Source organism: Tachysurus fulvidraco, chromosome 19, assembly GCF_022655615.1.
Source record: "Tachysurus fulvidraco isolate hzauxx_2018 chromosome 19, HZAU_PFXX_2.0, whole genome shotgun sequence".
Classification (NCBI taxonomy): domain Eukaryota; kingdom Metazoa; phylum Chordata; class Actinopteri; order Siluriformes; family Bagridae; genus Tachysurus; species Tachysurus fulvidraco.
Window position 1 is genome coordinate 22,336,703 of NC_062536.1, and position 20,410 is coordinate 22,357,112.

Sequence of the window (20,410 nt, forward strand, 5' to 3'; positions counted from 1 at the left end):
CCATAAACATTGCCACAAGAAAACAATCAGGTAAGAAAAGAGTCATCATTGAACCTCACCTGCACAACAGCTCGACCCTTTAATAGATCACATCATCCGGTTCATTAATACTGTACCACAGGCCACGGCACCCGGTTTGGCAAAGGAAACCTTACAGATGCCTTTAAAATGAAGCACCTCCACACCTCCTAATGCCATGTGTTTTTTCCATCAGAGGGAAATGACATGTGTTTTGCTATGTAGTTAACATGTGGTGCCACTGCAGCACTAAGATTATTGAGTGTCTGTCCAAAGCTCTGTACTGGATCCTGTAAATAAGGACAAGCTTCCTTTCATCCTACATTCATTAAATGATTTCCTTGTAGTCTTTTGTCTCAGCCCCATTTCATTTAAAACACTTATCTCTGATAAGATAATGCTGATCCATATGACATGACTTTTCCTCTGTCGTTTATTCGTTCATTTCTTTCGAGTAAAATCTCTGGTCTCATGAAATTACATGACATTACACTTCATTCCCATCAACACACACTTGTTCAATTCATTCAGAGAATTAAACTGAACTGCAGTAATGATTTTGTGTTTTGTTACTTACTTACTTACTTTGTGTTTGTGTTATTGTGTGTGTGGGGTGTGTGTTTGTGCTTTGTATATATGTGTGTGTGGGGTGTGTGTGTTTGTGTGTGTGTGTGTGTGTGTTATTGTTTGTGTGTGTGTTATTGTGTGTTTGCAGCTGTTTTGTGTAGAGAATTCTCCATCAGTCTACCAGAGAGTGTAGAAGCTCTGAGAGGACTCTGTGTTCTCATACCCTGCAGTTTTCAGATTGAAGAACAATATGACAGACATAAAACTCACACATGCACACACCCACTCACACATGCACATACCCAATCACACATGCACACACCCAATCACACATGCACACATGCACAAACCCACTCACACATGCACACACCCACGCAGCGGATTTCACTCAGCACCACAAATGACACACCGACTCCAGGCTCTTTGGTGAATCACGTCTGCAGTTTAATAAACAAAAGACACGGGATCACACACACACACACACACACACACACACACACACACACACACACACACACACACACACACACACACACATACGTCCTCTCACCAACAGTCTGTCTGACTCTTCAGTCAGAACTCAGACTCCTGAATAAAGTCCATCTGATAGTCTCGTCTTACATTTCTTACACAAATATACATAAACAAAAAATATAGAAAAAAAATATTAACTCAACATGTAAACTTTTCCTTTACATTAACATTACACATGAAACACACTTATCAGACAATATTCAGCCAATTTCACTCAATTATGTGATCGTGTAGTGGTTTGTGGTTTACATACCTGCAGTTTAATAAACAAAAGACACGGGATCACACACACACACACACACACACACACACACACACACACACACACATCCTCTCACCAACAGTCTGTCTGAAGGATGTGAGACAAACAGATTAATCCTGTCCTCCATTAACACACTGACTGCAAACTCAAAATCTGGGTCTCAGTTGGCTAAATATACACAATACACGACTTAAATAAAATTTACAAACACCCAATTAAAGGCAAATAAACCTCATAACATTTCTACAGACTCAATCCACCAAAATTTTGTATTTAAAACGAATATTAAAAGGGAAAACTTGCACTCTAAATTTCCATGCAGGCGGCAAAATTAAACAAATAAATTAAGGCCGTTCATTTCTAAAACTTGAAATGCATCTAACTTCTCACAGAAAATCTAAATTATACACTAAATCCATCTTTCTAACACTTCTAACTTTGAAATTGACTAATATTTTTAACTCTTTTTACATTTGTATTACTCGTTGTAAAGAGATGCAAAGAAACCAATCTGACTCTCTTCAGTCACATGTAGAACTGAGAGAGTCAAACACAACAGCGCCTCTAGTGCCTCTTTTCCACCGGAAAGAACCAGGTGCTGGTTCAGAGCTAGCGCTAGTTCTGGTTCGAAATTGGTTCCACTGGCGAACCTTCTAAGATCCGGTTTGCCTTTCCACGGGCTAGAGAGCATCACAGAGCCGAGTCTGACGTCACTATATATGTGTCACGTGTCTCAGCAACGTTAGCGCAGCAGCGGCAAACACAACAATGGCAGATGTTGCTTTACTGTTAATGCTCATGGCTTTGTGAACCTACATTGGCATCCAAACGCGGCGAATAAAAAGTTGTTCGTGCAGCTCCATGTAATCTGTATAAACGGAGGTTGTAATCGATAAAGTACATAACGTTATTTTATCGTTAACACAGAAAAAAAGTTAGCCTTAGCATGTAGCTACCTACTATCATGTGTGCTGATAAGGTATCATATCGCGGTAAAGTAAAAGTGTATTAAACACTTAATACCTTATACTTAAGGTGCATTATCAAACGCGCTAACAGTAGCCTCGCCCCCAGCCCCCAGCTCCTGACGCAAGCGGTTCTTAAGTCTAGACCAGCAACGTTTTGGTGCTACTTAAGAACCACTTTTCCTGGTTCGGAGCCGGTGCTTTGGCGGTCGAAACAGAAAGAACTGGTTCTAAATTAGGCTCTGGCTCCGAACCAGCACTCGAACTGCCTTGGTGGAAAAGGGGCATAAGTGACGTCACTCCAATGTAAACTCTTTTTTTTTTTTTTTACAAAGTAATTTTTTTCCTTGTGCCATATAAAAAAATTAAAATTGGATTGATAAAAAAAAACATGAAATTACAAAAATAATTAATACATTCAAATGAAATCTCTTTCAAAATAAAAGACACTAAAGTTTGCTGGAACACAGAACTCAGAACATTACACACCCAATCACACACACGCACAGACCCCATCACACACACACACACCCACTCACACACTCAAACACACATGCACACACTCACACAGACCACACACACACACACACACACACACACACATGCACACACTCACTCACACACACAGACCACACAAACACAGACCACACACACACACACACACACACACACACACACACACACACACACACACTCATGGTAGTTCACCATTGTGTAAAGTGGGAGTGACAGTTAAAGACTGAGTGACTATAAACACCAGATATTTAAATTCAGATTTATAAACATGAATTAGATTTATTTATATACAGCCTGGCAAAAAAAAATCACCACCTTAATTTTAAATAGAAATTAATTAATGAAACATGAATGAATGAATTAAAAGAATGAAACAGGTAAGAGCTTTCCACTGAATTATTACTGCAGTGATTAATATGTTTCAGCTGCTAACAGGTTATTTAATACGAACTGAAGCCGTGAGCAGCTTCTCATTTCTTAAACCACCAAGTGGGAAGTCAGATCCTGTGGTCATGGGAAAGACATTACTCTGTTTCAGAAGGGGCAAATTATTGGCCTGTGTCAAGCAAAGAAAAGGGCAAAGGAGCTGAAACTACTAACCCTGGGTCCAGAAACCCTGGAAGCTTTGTGGAGAAACATCTTCCAAGTGGTCAGAGAAAAGGATGGATTATGATAAGAAATCACTTCAACTTTTGGTGAAATTAAATGATAAAAAACTACAGTAGAACTTAATTGTGTTACGTGTTAAATGTTAATTGTGTTAAGTGCTGAAGTCACCAATAAATTTTTTGGTGCATTAAAACCCCTGAATTTTCATTACACAACTAAGTAAGCTACATTTTTCACCATGTAACTGAAATATTCACTTTTTGTTACACAATTCAGGAAACTATGAAATAGAGGAAATACAGCTGGTGGTTTTAAACCTGACAGAGTAGTAGAAAAAAAACACATATAATATTTATTTATTTATCTATCTATCTATCTATCTATCTATCTATCTATCTATCTATCTATCTATCTATCTATCTATCTATCTATCTATTTATAGACAACTCTTTATACCTCAAAAATTTTAAATGCTATTTTGTCAAGTGCAAAATTTCATACAACTGTATACATGTATGGTTAACTTTACATACAATTTAATAATAATTGTAATGCTGTAGTGTCTTAAATAATTATAGATAATATGATATTTAAAGGATGTTTCTGTAAACTAATCTGCTGAACATTATAATTTAGAGTAAATATAAAAAAAATGTAAAAAAGTAGAAATGTTACATAAAATAGTTTGTGTAGATTTCCAGGAGAAATACAGCAGATTCTCCAACATACATAGTAAAACTTACCTGTTAATGTCCTTATAAAAATACACTAATTGTACTGGAGTTTCTACAAATTTAATGTTTTAATGTAGAAATTATTTATTAAATAATTATGAAAGGTGCTTAGACTATTTAGATTATCTACTGTAGGTATAAATATTTTTCAAACCAACATCACATTTTTTTTTGCCATCGTTTTACTGTAATGATGTAATGAATCAGGAAGTTTCCAAGAAATTGTACAGAACAAACACTACAAACTTTTTTCTGATAAAGAGATGAAAAATGAATCCATCTAAATGTCTGATAACTTGAAAACATGCTTCTCTTCAAAATTCTACTTAATTTGCTTTGTTCTATAAATGTTTCTCAAGTCACCACAAAACAGAAGAGAAAGTATTACACCAGGTCGTGTGTAGGTCATGATGAACATTGTTCTCTTTTTTATCAGTTACTACACAAAATACTGCAAATGTAGATTGTGGCAGATTCTCTGTGTCTCTATATTCTCTAATATCTACAACATACATAACTTATATTTAATTTAACTACATTATAGATAACTGTAATTACAGCTCAATAATATTTATTACCATTGTGTATTAATTAACATATTTATACTATAATCTCTGTGTGTTTATTTTGTGTTCAGTTGTAGATGTTACGAACTTTTACGAACATTCCTACGAACTTTTCTTTTTGTAGAAATGACATTATTTACATTGACATTATTTACTGCAAAGTGTCGACATTATTTACTGTTAACCGTGCCGGCTACGGCACACCACCGCTAGGAGATGAGGCTGCATCAAATTTGTTGTAACTTTTAAGCATTAAATACTCTAAATACACGGTTAAATTATATACTGTTTGAAAGCTTAGACTCTCAGGATATTATTAAGCCCACACACAAAGCATAATATGATTTATAGCCATAATTTAATCACGTTGATAGCCACCTGAACTAGGTGGCGCTAGTTTGGTTTGTTTACTTACCTTTAAATGCAGAGATAGTGCAGAGATAGACGGCTGAGAAGCCAATGATGTCTCTCCATCCTAGGTGGGACACCCTCCGTTTGACTGACAATTGCTCCCTCCACTAGCGATTTCATGATCCGGGACCTTTACAGCTCTTTAGCCAATAAGGAGACGATTCCAACGGTATGCAACATGACACATCTGGAAAGGGAGGGCTGCGCAGTACAGGCTGCGCAAAGGTTTTATTGCGCATTTCTCGAACTTTACTCACTCTCATGCCTCAGGGTGTCAGGTTACAGGCCTTTTTTCACAGCAGACTTCTAGACAGAGGGGTTTTCTTTGTTTTAGGCCTTTTAAACTGAGCATGCAGTCTTTTACTACAAAGTACAGTAAACAAATAACAAAGAAAAACATGAACGGACCATAGAAAATTATTTATAGAAAATCCATTTTTGAGTCTTTTGACTTGAATTTTTTTTTTTTTTTTTTTTTTTTTTTTTTTGGTGAAAGCTAAGACATATGGCTCCTAACATGTTTTACAGCAATAAGATTAATCAGTTTATCAGTAAAAATCTCAGACGGAAATCAAAACCCTCCATTCTAGCCTCTGTAACTCTGAGTCATTAAGGCCTAGAATCACCAAACATTACACACTTGTGTAATGACACTTGTATCTGAAACTAGAGACTCTCTTCTTTCCAATGAGACCAGGCTCAACCCTTGTGTGTCAATGTATGTGGGAGCTGTACCACTTTTTAGGTGGGTAGGTCACGTAGGCGAAAATCATGAAAATAGTGGGCGACCACATAAACCCAAAACATAAGTCCACTTACACTTCTCAATGACATGCATTTTATCAACTGGCAAGTTATCCTCCAGACAGTGATGGACCACGTCTTTCTCTCATTTCGTCCGCGCTATTTTCCGAGATGCACTTGACGGCTTTTTGTGCAGAGGATTTTTTATTTTTTTTTGGACAACCTAGTTAAGGCAGTAGTGTTTCCCAGCTCAGGCGGGCCGCCCGAACTACAAAGTGCTGGGGGAAACCCTGTTAATATTTCTTTTTATTTTTGGGTGTTTACCTGAACAGGTGATATAGAGCTGTTCACCGGAGCTGCAGTTGACAGGTTCAGCTTGTGCACTGCTTCAGTTCCTTAGATGATCTTCACTCCCAGAGCAGCTGAAACCTGTTACACACATGTGTTTGTGTTCAGTGGTGCAGGTTTTTTCAGAAAGATGGGGGGGGCACCGTTTGTAAATAGCATGTCAAAAGAACATGAAAAAACACAACATAATGCTACACTAGCAAAATCATAGTAGGAAAACAATTCAAGTTTAGAGCATTCAGCAGAGCAAAGAAATTTATATAGGTTTGGAAAAAAGGGCGAGTAAACATGGAAAACTTTTTGGGAAAACTATTCGTATACAACAGATTTTTTTTTATTGTATCTCCCCCATTTGTCAATGCTTCTTCTTAAAATCCTAAAAAGACTAAGCAAAATGAGACGAGGACTTGCAGGTAGATCAAGGTTTAATATTACTTAGTAAAGCAGTAAGAAAACCAAATACTCACATCTGCATGCAACACCAGTTCATCTTCATGTTCCTGAAAATGGGACATTAGAAGCTTGATATGCAAGTGTGCCATCTCTGTGTTTTCAGGCTGGGATAGAACATCCTTTACTTTTTGATTTTTTGATTTGTTCTTGAAGTACTCAATGATTGCCTTTCCACATTCTTTCATGGACATCTCAAAAGCATTAAGAACATCAATGTCAGTGAGCAACTTGAAGTGGGCACAGATAGACTTCTGATGGAAGAGGTATGGCCACTGGCTCCGAATGTCTTGAACTGAAGGTGCTGGTATGGAATTTAATTGCTGACGCCAAAGACAGAATGTAGTCTCCATAAGAGTTTTTACTTCTCCTCTCTCTACACCACTAGTTCCCTCATGGCTGTAAATGTCCTGGAGTCTTTGACGTTTGAACTCTATTGTCTCTGCTGTCTCTTCAGGTGGAGGCTGCGGTTCAAATCTCACACAGCCATAGGTGTCTGTTGGTCCTCTTTTGCATCCTCAGTTTGGCTTTGCTCTATGACAAACAAAGCTGCTCTCACAGTTCAAATTTTCAACTCGCGTCTTCACTTGAATTAGGAGAGATGTATATCCCTCTCCTATTAATGAGCCATTTGGAAATTTGTCTCCAAAAGTGTTAGGGTACTCCCTTATAATTCTTTGACAGATTGTAAGACACTGGGCACGTGTTGGGGAAAGGTCAAACTTGCGCATCTCATCAACCAGAACTCTAAACATCTGGCGCCTTTCTGCAGGTTTTGCTCTTTTTCCTGTAGAAATTGCCGCACAGATTTCAGGAGGCATGTTGTCCCAAGGGACTTGAAAAGTTTCAGCCCACGTCTTGGAAATGTTGGGCATTTGTGTAGAGGTAAGGCTTGGCCTGGAAGTCTCTGAGTGTGATGCGGTTGACAAAGTTGATGAACTTACTGATGGAGCTGGTAGTTCCTCTAAATTCAGAGTAACCATCTCTGTTTCTGAAAGGATATAAAATATCACCACATAGAGAAAAAGCAGTAAAGATTAAAATAATTAAGTTATATTTCCCATTAGCTTCAAAATATAATGAAAGTACAACAAGAAATGAACACATGACAAATTCCATAAAAATATTTCGAGGGATTGAAGTATGGACAATAATTACATTTATTTTGTTGAAAGAAATGTTGTACACTAAAATAGATACATATTTAGATTACCTGATTTAAACATTTGAAGAAGCTTTCTGATTTGAATTACAGGTAAAATATCCGTAAGGTCTTCTTGCTGAACATATATGAGGTCTTCTTTGCATTGTAGTCCTGAGCTTTGAAGACTGGAAATTATCTGTTGCAGAATGTCAGAAGACAGGCTGGGCAATGCCTGAAGAATTATATGTTTAACCTCCTTGCACCAGGCAGCCATTGGTCTACAGAAAAGAGAAAAGAGTGGTGCAGAATTAGTACAGGCATGCCACAGACAGAGTACTCATGCAATGGGTAGTAATCTAACATATTCCTTAGATCTACACAGCATGTTCTTTCTGCGGGTGTAATTCTGTAAACACCCATGTTTGGAAGGCAAACAGCCTGATATTCCTGAGTAACAAAATGTAAACACACACACTGATGAATGAGAATTAGCTTGATCTTTCCAACTACAAGCCCCTCATCAGTGTCACTGATCAATACAAACATGTTCTTTTTGTATTTTGTGCCTCTCACTGTAACATCACTGGCTACCTCAGTGTTCATTGGCTCAAAGTTCTTATTTGAAAACGAGTGTCTGATGTCTTCACTGTAATCACCAGCCTAAAACTCTGTGCTTTTTTCTACTTCATTGTCTTGTGGGAAGTGGTTGCCAGCATACAGATATGCCTGAAGAAGCTGATGTTTCTCAGCAAGTGTTCGACACAGATTCTTAAAGTTATGTGATTTGTGATGACACTGAAACAAACGAATTAGAGGGCCAAAGTGAAAAATCAGATTAGGATAGTGACTGAGTAATGGTGTTTTGGCTTGAGTGGATGATTGGGAAAAGACTGCCATCGAGTATACAAATACTCATCAATTAGAACCTGCAAGTAGGCTATCTGACCAGTAGACACAGCTGGGGCACAAATAAGTTCTACTACTTCTCGTAGTTGCAAAACCAGCTGCCATGTCTCATTTTCAGATGGGTTTACAATCTTGTCTCCAATCAATCCTGGCAACATCCTAAGAAAATACAAGTTTTGAACTGCATGGCCAGAAAGTGTCACTCCCTGGAACAACATCACTGGGTTTGTTGTTTGCATCATTACCGAAGTATGTTAAATTATTTATACGTCGATTTAACTCCTGGTAAGTGAAAAGCTTCTCCACTGTGGCAAGATGATTAATATACAGTGCTAAATCATATGATGCAACACCTTAAAAAATATCATGTCCCAGACAAGTCAAGAAGAAGTCAAGAAGCTTTTTATTGTCATTTCAACCATATATAGCTGTTGCAGTACACAGTGAAATGAGACAACGTTTCTCCAGGATCAAGGTGCTACATAAAACAAAGACAGGGCTAAGGACATGTAAGTAGTCTTAGCCACATAAAGTGCAACTGTGCAACCTGGTGCAAACAGTGCAGGACAAGACAAGCAAGACAGTGCAGGACAAAAGACAGTGCAGGACAAAAAACAGTGCAGACATTAAGTTACAAGACAATACAAAAAGTACAAAAAATGCAATACACAAAAGACAATACACAGTAACAGAAACAGCGCCGACCGACCAGTGTAAATACTGAATGTTCAAACAGTATTTTGTGCAGTAAAAGAATGAACAGCAGCAGGTTCTTAGCAGCAGGTCCTTTGGATTATATATGGAGTTGTGCAAAAAACAGCAGATGACTGAGATATTGTCCAATATGTGCAAAAACAGCAGAAAAAGTGTGCAAAACAGTGTGTGGTGTTTTGTGAGGGTCTGTGCAGTCCATACAGATGATGTGTGTGTATGTTGTGCTCAGTATAGTACAGTTCGGTTATTGAGAAGTCTGATGGCATGTGGGAAGAAACTGTTACGCAGTCTGTCGTGAGGGCCCGAATGCTTCGGTACCTTTTTCCAGACGGCAGGAGGGTGAAGAGTGTGTGTGAGGGGTGTGTGGGGTCATCCACAATGCTGTTGCCTTTGCGGACGCAGCGTGTGGTGTAAGTGTCCATGATAGAGGGAAGAGAGACCCCAATGATCTTCTCCGCTGTCCTCACTATCCGCTGCAGGGTTTTGCGATCCGAGATCGTACAGTTCCCAAACCAGGACAGTGATGCAGCTGCTCAGGATGCTCTCAATGGTCCCTCTGTAGAACATGGTCAGGGTTGGGGGAGGGAGATGTGCCTTTCTCAGCCTTCGGAGGAAGTAGAGACGCTGCTGGGCTTTCTTGGTGATGGCGCTGGTGTTGAGTGACCAGGTGAGGTTCTCCGCTAGGTGAACACCCAGAAATTTGGTGCTCTTGACGATCTCTACAGATGATCCGTCGATGTTCAGCGGAGAGTGGTCGCTCTGTGCTCTCCTGAAGTCCACAACCATCTCTTTAGTTTTGTCCACATTCAGAGAAAGGTTGTTGGCTCTACACCAGGCAGTTAGTTGTTGCACCTCCTCCCTGTATGCTGACTCGTCGTTCTTGTTGATGAGACCCACCACGGTCGTGTCATCGGCGAACTTAATAATATGATTCGATCTGTGCATTGCTGCACAGTCGTGAGTCAGCAGAGTGAATAGCAGTGGACTGAGCACGCAGCCTTGAGGAGCTCCAGTGTTCAGTGTGGTGGTGCTGGAGATGCTGTTCCCGATCCGGACTGACTGAGGTCTCCCAGTCAGGAAGTCCAGGATCCAGTTGCAGAGGGAGGTGTTTAGTCCCAGCAGGCTCAGCTTCCCAATCAGGTGCTGAGGGATGATTGTATTGAATGCTGAACTAAAGTCTATGAACAGCATTCGTACATAAGTGTCCTTATTGTCCAGATGGGTGAGGGCTAAGTGGAGGGGAGACAGGGGGGTAGCCCAGGCTGACATATGTGAAAGTAACAGAGTCCATTAAAAACAGAGTCAAACTTGACACCTCCAGTGGCACTGGATGTAGCATTACTTGTCTGAGCTTGAACAAGATCCCTATACGACTGTACAGTGCGGTTACTGCAAAAATTCACACTTTTTGTGAAATTTTCCACAAATCCACCAATGCCATGGGAGCCCAGATTATCCCCACAAATTGCAGATAGTGTTCCCCTGTACACTGTTCCATCAGGCAAATGAATGCCACTTACCTCGATGTCTTTAAGGTCTTTGATGAGAAGGCTAAACACTTTGTCCTGGCCAAAATACTTGAAGTCCTGCTCCCTGCAAAGCAAAACAAGCTGCATCTGGTCAATGTGTGATCTATGATGTGGAGGAATATCTGCAAGAGTTGCATATGCACAGAGTAATTTATGTTTTTTCCTGCCAGATCCCAGTGGGTTGGCTACTTCCAAAGCATCCTGATAAAGGATTAAACTAAAGGATGAAGCGACTGTATTGAGCAGCTCATTGCGTTTTAAGTTGCTACCATCCCATACATCGCAAAGAACATCACAAGGACGGACACCAGAAAACACTTGTTTACGATGTTTTTTAACTGATTCAGTCTGTAATAGAGAACAGAGAGTTTCTTTAATCGCAACATATTGAGCAAAACACTGCCTCATTTGTCCCAAGACAAAGTGGAACTGGTGCTACATAGTAGAAGGTATTCTTGAAAAATGTCTTTCTTTTTTGATCAGTTTTAAGTTTTTGTGAATTACAATTTCCAAAATAGCATTTAAGTCTGCTGCTACAACCTCCAATGCAGTCAATTTTTCTCTCAATTTAAAAAGTAGGTGCGAGTGACTCATTTGATGAATTTCCTGAAGGTGATCAACAATTATTTGAACAGTGGATGATGGAATCATACATCTGGATTGCAGTTTGAGATAAAATAGAGCAAGATGTCTCAAAAACTGATCTTCATCCACACTTTCACCAAAGGTGTCTTGTTCCACACCATCGGTATCAGTATCACTGCAAAGAAAGTCCTGTGGCATTTCATGATGCTGTTCAGAGCACTCAGGCCTGCCATGAGGAAGTGCAACTGAATCAATCAGGTTAACAATCACTGAACAATCACTGTGTTTTCTAGAAACATGTGCTGTACATGTGGACGAATTGAAAAATTCACATTGCTGAAATGGACATGAAACCCTTCTCCCCTCTCTAATGTGAGTTTTAAGATGCTGATAAAATTTACTCAGAGTTTCACACCTGACTTGACACAATTCAACATTACATGTTAATTCAAATGAGGTCAATGACACAGATTTAAGCTTAGATTTCCTCTCTTTGTGTCGATAACAGTGAGTTTTGAAAGCAGAAAACTTTTTGAAACTCCTTTTATAATCAGGCAATGCGCAATTAAACCTGACATTCGCGACATGAATGTGAATGCGCATGTGTCTCACAAATGCAGGTAAAGTACTGCATGTGTATGCACAAAGTTTGCAGGTGAACATTTTGAACTATGGAATGGCACAATCAAGCTATCAAACACACACACGTATGAATTTAATCTGTCTCGACGACTTAATGTCAGTCGTTGGAGCAAATTTACCGAGTGCAAAAGTATGCTGTGCTCATATACTGTACAAAGCAAAGAAATAAATAATACAAATTAGATTACCCGAGTGGCTTCAGTTAATTAAAGCAGATTCCACTGAGACAGACGTGTGCTTGAGTTAACGAACCTAAGATGTTCCCACCCCCCACCGCCTAACAAATACAAACTGCTAAATGGCGGGAAATTAAAAAAACTACTAAATAAAATAATACAGCAAACACATTTATTTTACATTTCCCTCTATATTAGGGTAACTTTTCTACAATGAAAGAACAAAAATATGCAAACAGTTGCGCACACACACAAACACTTAACTGAGGAATAATAAATTTAGCATCCACTGTCTTCAAGCACAAAATTAAATAAAATTAATGCGATTAAAAATGTACACGCTTCTTTTAGATTCATCTGTGGTCTGCTATCTGTAAATGAGCTTCAATTTCATACTTAATATGAAAACTGTGCAGATAACTTACACAGAGAAAGTCAGTCAGTCACTCTTGTCAACTGCCAAGTGCATCGCAACTCCGCCCCCACAGATCGCGTGCTAATTTACGGTAGGAAACCGTAATTTTGGAAAACAGTTCAGTACTGTAACATTCTGCTGTTAATTTACAGAAATTTTTTACAGTGTAGAACCGCACCTGGTTGACAAAATTCGCAACGCATTCGCCAGGAATCCTTTTTGATGCCGTTTATTACAAACATCTCCCTCATATATGGCCATGTGTGATCAGGAATGTCCTCGTTGTTAGTTATTTTAACATCGGTGACTCCCTCTGAATTAACATTAGCCATTCCTTTTGTAGCCGTGCTGCTCATTGTTAGCTCCGCTATCCTTAGTCTATGTCTGATAGCCAGTAAATAATACAGTACACCAGTCACATGGGGAAAAAGCCGCACAATGATAGGATGATAGGCTGGAAACAGCGTCCAATGAGAAGGAATAATACTAAAAGTAACGAGTCTGTTTGGGAAATGTAGGAAGTAAAAAGTACAGATATTTGTGTAAAAATGTAATGAGGAAAAGTCAAAAGTTGTCTGAAAAATAAATAGTGGAGTAAAGTACTGATACCAGAAAAATTTATTTTTACTCCGTTACTTCCCACCTCTTGTATCAGTACACACACGCACACACACACACACACACACACAGTATCAGTATACACACACAGTGAGTATCAGTACACACACACACACAGCTCTGCCCCCTGCTGGAGACTTTTGTACTTGAGGTACTACTAAATATCCTGCACCCTTTGATTGAAGATCGACTGTGGCGTGTGACCATTAAGTGCTTTAGGTTAGTAATAGTATTTTATAATCAAAGTGAAACCAATCTAGCAGAACTAAGAGATTTTTTGTAGCTATGAAAAAAGCCATTGCTTTCCTTCCATGTTAATCGAAATACTGATAATTTAGTTTGAGGCCATTACGTTCTAATTTCCTAGCTGATTGTTTTACAATTTTGCGTGTTGTCATTATACCAAGGTGCAAATTTTCTCTCTCTAATTACTTTCCTTTTAAGTAGAGCTACAAGACTTGTAATACAAACTGGTTTGGTTTGACCCATGTTTCTGTTAAACACACAACACTAAACTTCTGATCTGTAATCATTTCATTATCCATAAGAGCTTTAGATACAAGAGATCTTATATTTAACAGTCCTAGCTTCAGATCGAAGGTGCCCCTCTCTCTCTCTCTCTCTCTCTCTCTCTCTCTCTCTCTCTCCTTCTCTGTGTCTCTCTCTCTGTGTCTCTCTCTCTCTCTCTCTCTCTCTCTCTCTCTCTCTCTCTCTCTTAGCACAGCAGCACAAATATTCAGTATTTTCATAAATATATATTCATAAATATTCATTAAAAATATTCAGAAGTTGTGTTTGTATTCAGAAAAACTTCTATAATTAATCATATCTATAACTTAATAATACTATATTAAAATGATCATATGAGGAGTTATTATTATTATTATTACTATTATTATTATTATTATTATTATTATTATTATTATTATTATTATTATTAATAATAATAATAATAATAATAATAATAATAATACAGCAGCATCCTAACAGCGCCCCCATTAGGTCATGTGAGAGAAAATATTTCACTAAACAGAAATCTCAGTTTGTAAATTCTTTACTGCCATCTTGTGGATACAAAATTGTAATGCTCTTAATAAAACTTATTATTAAATAATCATTTAAAATTATTAAATTTATAATCCTGAAGTCCAGAGTAAATGTGGCTTTATAAATGTAAACATTTAATTGTATTCACTTCTATAATCACTCATATCTGTAACTTTGTAATATTAGAAGTTGTATTATAGATACAACTTTGTAATATTAGAAGTTGTATCTATAATAATAATAATAATAATAATAATAATAATAATAATAATAATAATAATAATACAGCAGCATCCTAACAGCGCCCCCAGCAGGTCATGTGAGAGAAAATATTTCACTAAACTGAAATCTCAGTTTGTAAATTCTTTACTGCCATCTTGTGGATACAAAATTGTAATGCTCTTAATAAAAATTTGTAAAATAATCATTTAAAATGATTAATCTTTCTAATCCTGAAGCCTGGAGTAAATGTGTGTTTATTAATTTAAACATTTAATTGGAAATTAAATACTAAAAATTTTATAATATAGCAAACATTATGTAATATTACTTAAAATTATTAATAAATAAATTTATACATGAGTAGAGCTCCGTATACTTGGCTCAGAATATATTCACCTTGGTTTATCTCTTATACCACAGCTTTCAAAAGATTCTTCAGTAAATTTCTCTTGTTTCTGATAATGTTGTGTTTGTAATGCAGATATTTATAATCATTTGTGTGTTTGTTTGTTTTGTCCACTGTTGTGTTATTATGGGGTGAGTAATGGTACTTCAGTGCTGTAATGTCTATGTTGATGCCAAAGATTTGATGGAGGGCTGGTGGAAGAAGATTTGTTCATTCATGGGTCTGCGTTACTGCATGCATTACTGCATGATATTGATGTGATGTTTGACACTTGGTGTCACTTCCTGTCTTTGGGACGTCACTTCCTGTGTTTGAATTGTTCCTCGAGCTAAACAAAAAACTATAAACACTCAGAAAATTTGTTTTAGTAACTTTATTAGGATAAAATTAGATCATAGTGAATGATCTTCTCAGCTGTCCTCACTGTCCTCTGCAGGGTCTTGTGATACGAGATGGTGCAGTTCTCACACCAGACAGTGATGCAGCTGCTCAGGATGATCTCAAAGGTCCCTCTGTAGAATGTGGTCAGGATGGGGGGAGGGAGATGGGCTTTCCTCAGTCTTAGTAAGAAGTAGAGATGCTGCTGTGCTAACTTAGTGATGGAGCTGGTGTTGAGTGACCAGGTTAAGTTGTAAGAGGGCGAGAGAGAGAGAGAGAGAGAGAGAGAGAGAGAGAGAGAGAGAGAGAGAGAGAGACAAAGAGACAAAGAGAGAGAGAGAGAGAGAGAGAGAGAGAGAGAGAGAGAGAGAGATGAAAACTGTTAGGCACCTTCGATCTGAAGCTAGGACTGTTAAATATAAGATCTCTTGTATCTAAAGCTCTTATGGATAATGAAATGATTACAGATCAGAAGTTTAGTGTTCTGTGTTTAACAGAAACATGGGTCAAACCAAACCAGTTTGTATTACAAGTATTGTAGCTCCACTTAAAAGGAAAGTAATTAGAGAGAGAAAATTTGCACCTTGGTATAATGACAACACACAAAATTGTAAAACAAATTAGAACGTAAATGGCCTCAAACTAAATTATCAGTATTTCGATTAGCATGGAAGGAAAGCCATGGCTTTTTTCATAGCTACTAAAAATATATATACATATATCTTAGTGCTGCTAGATAGGTTTCACTTTGATTATAATATACTATTATTAACATATAAAGCACTTAATGGTCACACGCCACAGTACTGAGAGATCTTTTGATTTTTTAGGATACGTAACACCTACTTCGATCAAAGGGTGCAGGCTATATGGTAGTACCACACGTACAAAAGTCTCCAGCAGGAGGCAGAGCTTTTTCTCACAGAGCCCCACAGTTATGGAACAGACATCCAATTAGTGTTTGGGACTCAGACACAGTCTCAGTGTTTAAGTCCAGGATAAAAACACATTTGTTTATGTGGCGGTGCGGTGGAGGGCAAGAATTGACACTGATATATAACTAAAAATTAGAGCAGAATATGCCAACCCGTTTCTGTAAACGGGGAAATTTATACCCAAAATATAGCACACAGGTTAGTTTCCACTGAACACAGGAGACGTGGATATAAATACAAAATACTTTTATTGCACAATAATTAGTTAAAATATAGAAAACTGTAGACCAAACAAAGAAATGAAGTGAAGAAAAACAAAAAAAAACGTTCCAGCTGAGGCTTACCAGTAGGGCAGCTAGCTGAACAGTGAGTACCGTAAGACACACCACTCACAAGCACTCACGCTCACACCACACCCACTCTAAGTGAGGGAGACAGATATCAGTGGCAAAAACACAATGTGAGAGAGACACCACCACCACAGGGCCAAGACAGCTAGCTTCCCTCACTGGGGCCTTCAGCTCCTGAAATAAACAAAAAAGAAAGAATAAAAAAAAAAACAATTAGTTCAACTCACATTCAACCCAACAACTTGCATTAGATTAAGTTCACACCATGAAGGGGAACAACAATGGACAACTTACTGGCCACAAGGGTCAGACAGAAGGATGTAAATACTAGGTTCGTGCCAAAAGCTCATAAACCTAGACATGCCATGGAGCAGCAAGAGGTTAAAAAAAGAGAAGAACAAAACCAAGAGAAGAAATAAAGCAAACAATACAAGTGAAGACAACAGTCTTCGAATTAAAGCACATGAAATACAAAAAAACAAGGTAACAAAAAGGACGAACTTAAAGCTGAAAGGAGCTTTCAGCAAAGAAAACTCAAATCAACATTAAACAAAACAAACACGCTGCTGGTGGCAATGTAACAACCGGTGAAGTTAAGCAGGCTACGTTAATGGCACCTCTCGCTTAAATGACGACTCGGACTAACCACACTTCACCTAAACCACCAGCATGAGCGTGACAAACAAAAACAAAGCCAGAAAGTAATCAAATATAAACGCTCACAGTCGTAAAAATAGCAGCAGAACAAACAGTGCAGTCTTAACGCTGTCTAAGGAGCATTCACCCTGCAGTCCACAGCAACGAAATGCTCACAAGCAGATGCACTAAAATAAAAAAAAGTTAATAAAATCAGTCAAAGACACCACCCCAATAATGCTCAAAGGACTAGATATACATACCCCGAAGTAGAGCACCAAACACACGGGTTCAGTTACTCACAGCTTTATCCGTCATCAATAAACTGTGAATGTGCAGGCGATCTAGAGCACACACAACCTGGAGTGAAGGACAGCCTGTACCCAACAGCAATGTCGTACCAATCGGGACTATAACCTGGCTATAAACAAATACACACTTAAATAGTGCACAGACGCTAGCAGTAACGTTAGCCAAACAGCTAGATACATACCTCCCGCGAGCTGCGCACGCACACCCACACACAATGACTGTATGAGAGGTACCCAGGTGACATACACTACGCCTTAAATACACCCAGAGCGGCAGCCAATAGGTGGCTCATAGAGTGTTTGGTGAAATGGGATGTCTGGATGTTGTCTCCTTACCACCCTCACAAGTCACTCAGGTTTACAGACCGTGGAGTGGTGAGACACTTTACATCCCAGGAAGTCCTCATGTCTGTGTCACCTTCTGGCTCTAGTCTTTTAGTTATGATGTCATAGTGAGTCTTGATGGAGTCCCTGTCTGGACTTCACACATAATTGACATTGTCCTGATTACAATCATACCTAACTATTTGTCTGTGTGTGTGTGTGTGTGTGTGTGTGTGTGTGTGTGTGTGTGTGTGTGTGTGTGTGTGTGTACTGATACACTGTGTGTGTGTGTGTGTGTACTGATACTCTCTCTGTGTGTGTGTGTGTGTGTGTGTGTGTGTGTGTGTGTGTGTGTGTGTTTGTGTGTGTTAGATTAAATTCCAATTTGATCTAATGTTGAATAAATATAAGAAGTTCTTGCTACACTCTCAAAAGATGAGAGAATGAGAGTTTATATGTATTTTAATACAAATGGGGCATTATGTGATCAGCTGAGGGAGATTTGTGTAGCCTCCATCATCCTGTATGTCTCAGAGGAGGTGATGAGCTGGAGACTCTGTGTGCTGTGGTCCGTGTTAGTGTTTCGTGTCATGTATGTGTTTAGTGTTTAACACATTGTTTAGACTTTGTGTATGTGCTATGATTGTATTTACTCTGTTAAAAACCTCCTGCTTGCTTTGTGCAATTTAAATGGATGAAAGTTAAACATGCTTTTATTGTAGAACATCCCTCAGATGGACTGATGTAGTAATGCACACAAGACATGTCCAGTTGCAGCATCATTTTTTTCCATTAGTTCTTTCCAATACTAAGTTTTTTCTCTTTGCTATCGTCCCTTTGGGTATAACATGGATATTATGGTACTCTGGATAAGGATTATTGTGTATTATTGCACTACATCATTAAATTTATTTGTGTATGTTCTCCAGGTGAACTTTCCTGAACCCAGAGATAAAATCAGCATTGTTTGTTTTCTGTTTTTTGTTTGTTTCAGTAATTAATGTGTGACCTAATAATAAATGTGTTAAACTGAATCAGTTTGGTGTCATTCTGTAATGCAGTCGCAGCTCTTACTGGTTCTTAGTCTCGAGACATGTCATTACTAGCTGAAATCAATCCTCTGCCTGCTCACGCCACCATACGCTGGTGGACTGCATGAATAACCAACTAAATCAACCAAAATCAACCAAAATGTTCATCAAAAATATTTATTTATTATTTTTTAGTATTTAAGTTATGGTTAATTATGTTACCAAATATAACACAACTTAAATAATTAAACTTGAATAAGCCCAATAAATGTAAATTATACATTTATTAAGGACTTTGTTTTAAAGCTGTCTAATAATGAATATTTTGGGAGATTTGTTTAAGTGTAATATCACTCCTAAAACCAGTTTATCTCATCAATAGCATAGAATAATTTATTGTCATTGTACAATGAAATGAAGGCTCACATTTAAAAGGAGCACACATTCTAATTCTAATTAAAGCAATACCACGACTGAGATGCCCTTGAGCAAGGCACCGAACCCCAAACTGCTTCCTGGTGTTTTGTTACTGATAGTTTGTTATTGTGTGTGGGCACGTGTGTGTTATTGTGTGTGTGTGTTATTGTGTGTTTGTTATTGTGTGTGTGTTATTGTGTGCGTGTGTGTGTGTGTGTGTTATTGTGTGCGTGTGTGCGTGTGTGTGTTATTGTGTGTTTGTTATTGTGTGTGTGTGTGTGTGTGTGTGTTATTGTGTGTGTGTGTGTGTGTGTGTGTGTGTGCATCTGTGTGTGTGTGTGTGTGTGTGTGTGTGTTATTGTGTGTTTGCAGCTGTTTTGTGTAGAGAATTCTCCATCAGTCTACCAGAGAGTGTAGAAGCTCTGAGAGGACTCTGTGTTCTCATACCCTGCAGTTTTCAGATTACAGAACAATATGACGTAGACCTCCAGGGAGATCCTACAGGAATCTGGTTAAAATATGGCACTGATGTCAGTAACAAAGTCTTTAACTCTAATGTAAATACAGAGAACAAGATTGAAGGTGAAATTATAGGAGATCTCCTCATGAAGAACTGCACCACCATCTTCTACAACACCAGTGAGAGTGACAGAGGAACATATTACTTTAGGTTAGATCAGATTAGATTAGATTAGATTCAACGTTATTAGAGTAAGAGTTCAAGGTGAGTACTGCAGCAGTGTGTGTATACACACACACACACACACACACACACACACACACACACACACACACACACTCACTCACACACACACTCACTCACACACACAACCATTGTGTAAAGTGGGAGTGACAGTTAAAGACTGAGTGACTATAAACACCAGATATTTAAATTCAGAT

At 38.3% G+C, this 20,410-nt stretch overlaps 1 protein-coding gene, 1 long non-coding RNA gene and 2 pseudogenes across 5 annotated transcripts in view; 1 reads left to right on the forward strand and 3 right to left on the reverse strand.

Moving 5' to 3' along the window:
- LOC113650187 (B-cell receptor CD22-like) overlaps positions 1-20,410 on the reverse strand; it is a 1,781,460-nt gene that overhangs the window by 1,519,699 nt on the left and 241,351 nt on the right. The gene's annotated exons all lie outside the window — the stretch shown is intronic.
- The window catches only part of LOC113663456, a 644,552-nt pseudogene that overhangs the window by 546,790 nt on the left and 77,352 nt on the right, over positions 1-20,410 (reverse strand).
- Positions 1-20,410, forward strand: part of LOC113650183 — a 410,150-nt pseudogene that overhangs the window by 70,089 nt on the left and 319,651 nt on the right.
- On the reverse strand, positions 16,972-18,104 carry LOC125139596. The gene is made up of 3 exons (XR_007138624.1): positions 17,921-18,104; positions 17,691-17,848; positions 16,972-17,615 (listed from the first exon to the last, which is right to left on the reverse strand). It is a non-coding gene; the product is annotated as an uncharacterized LOC125139596 (long non-coding RNA).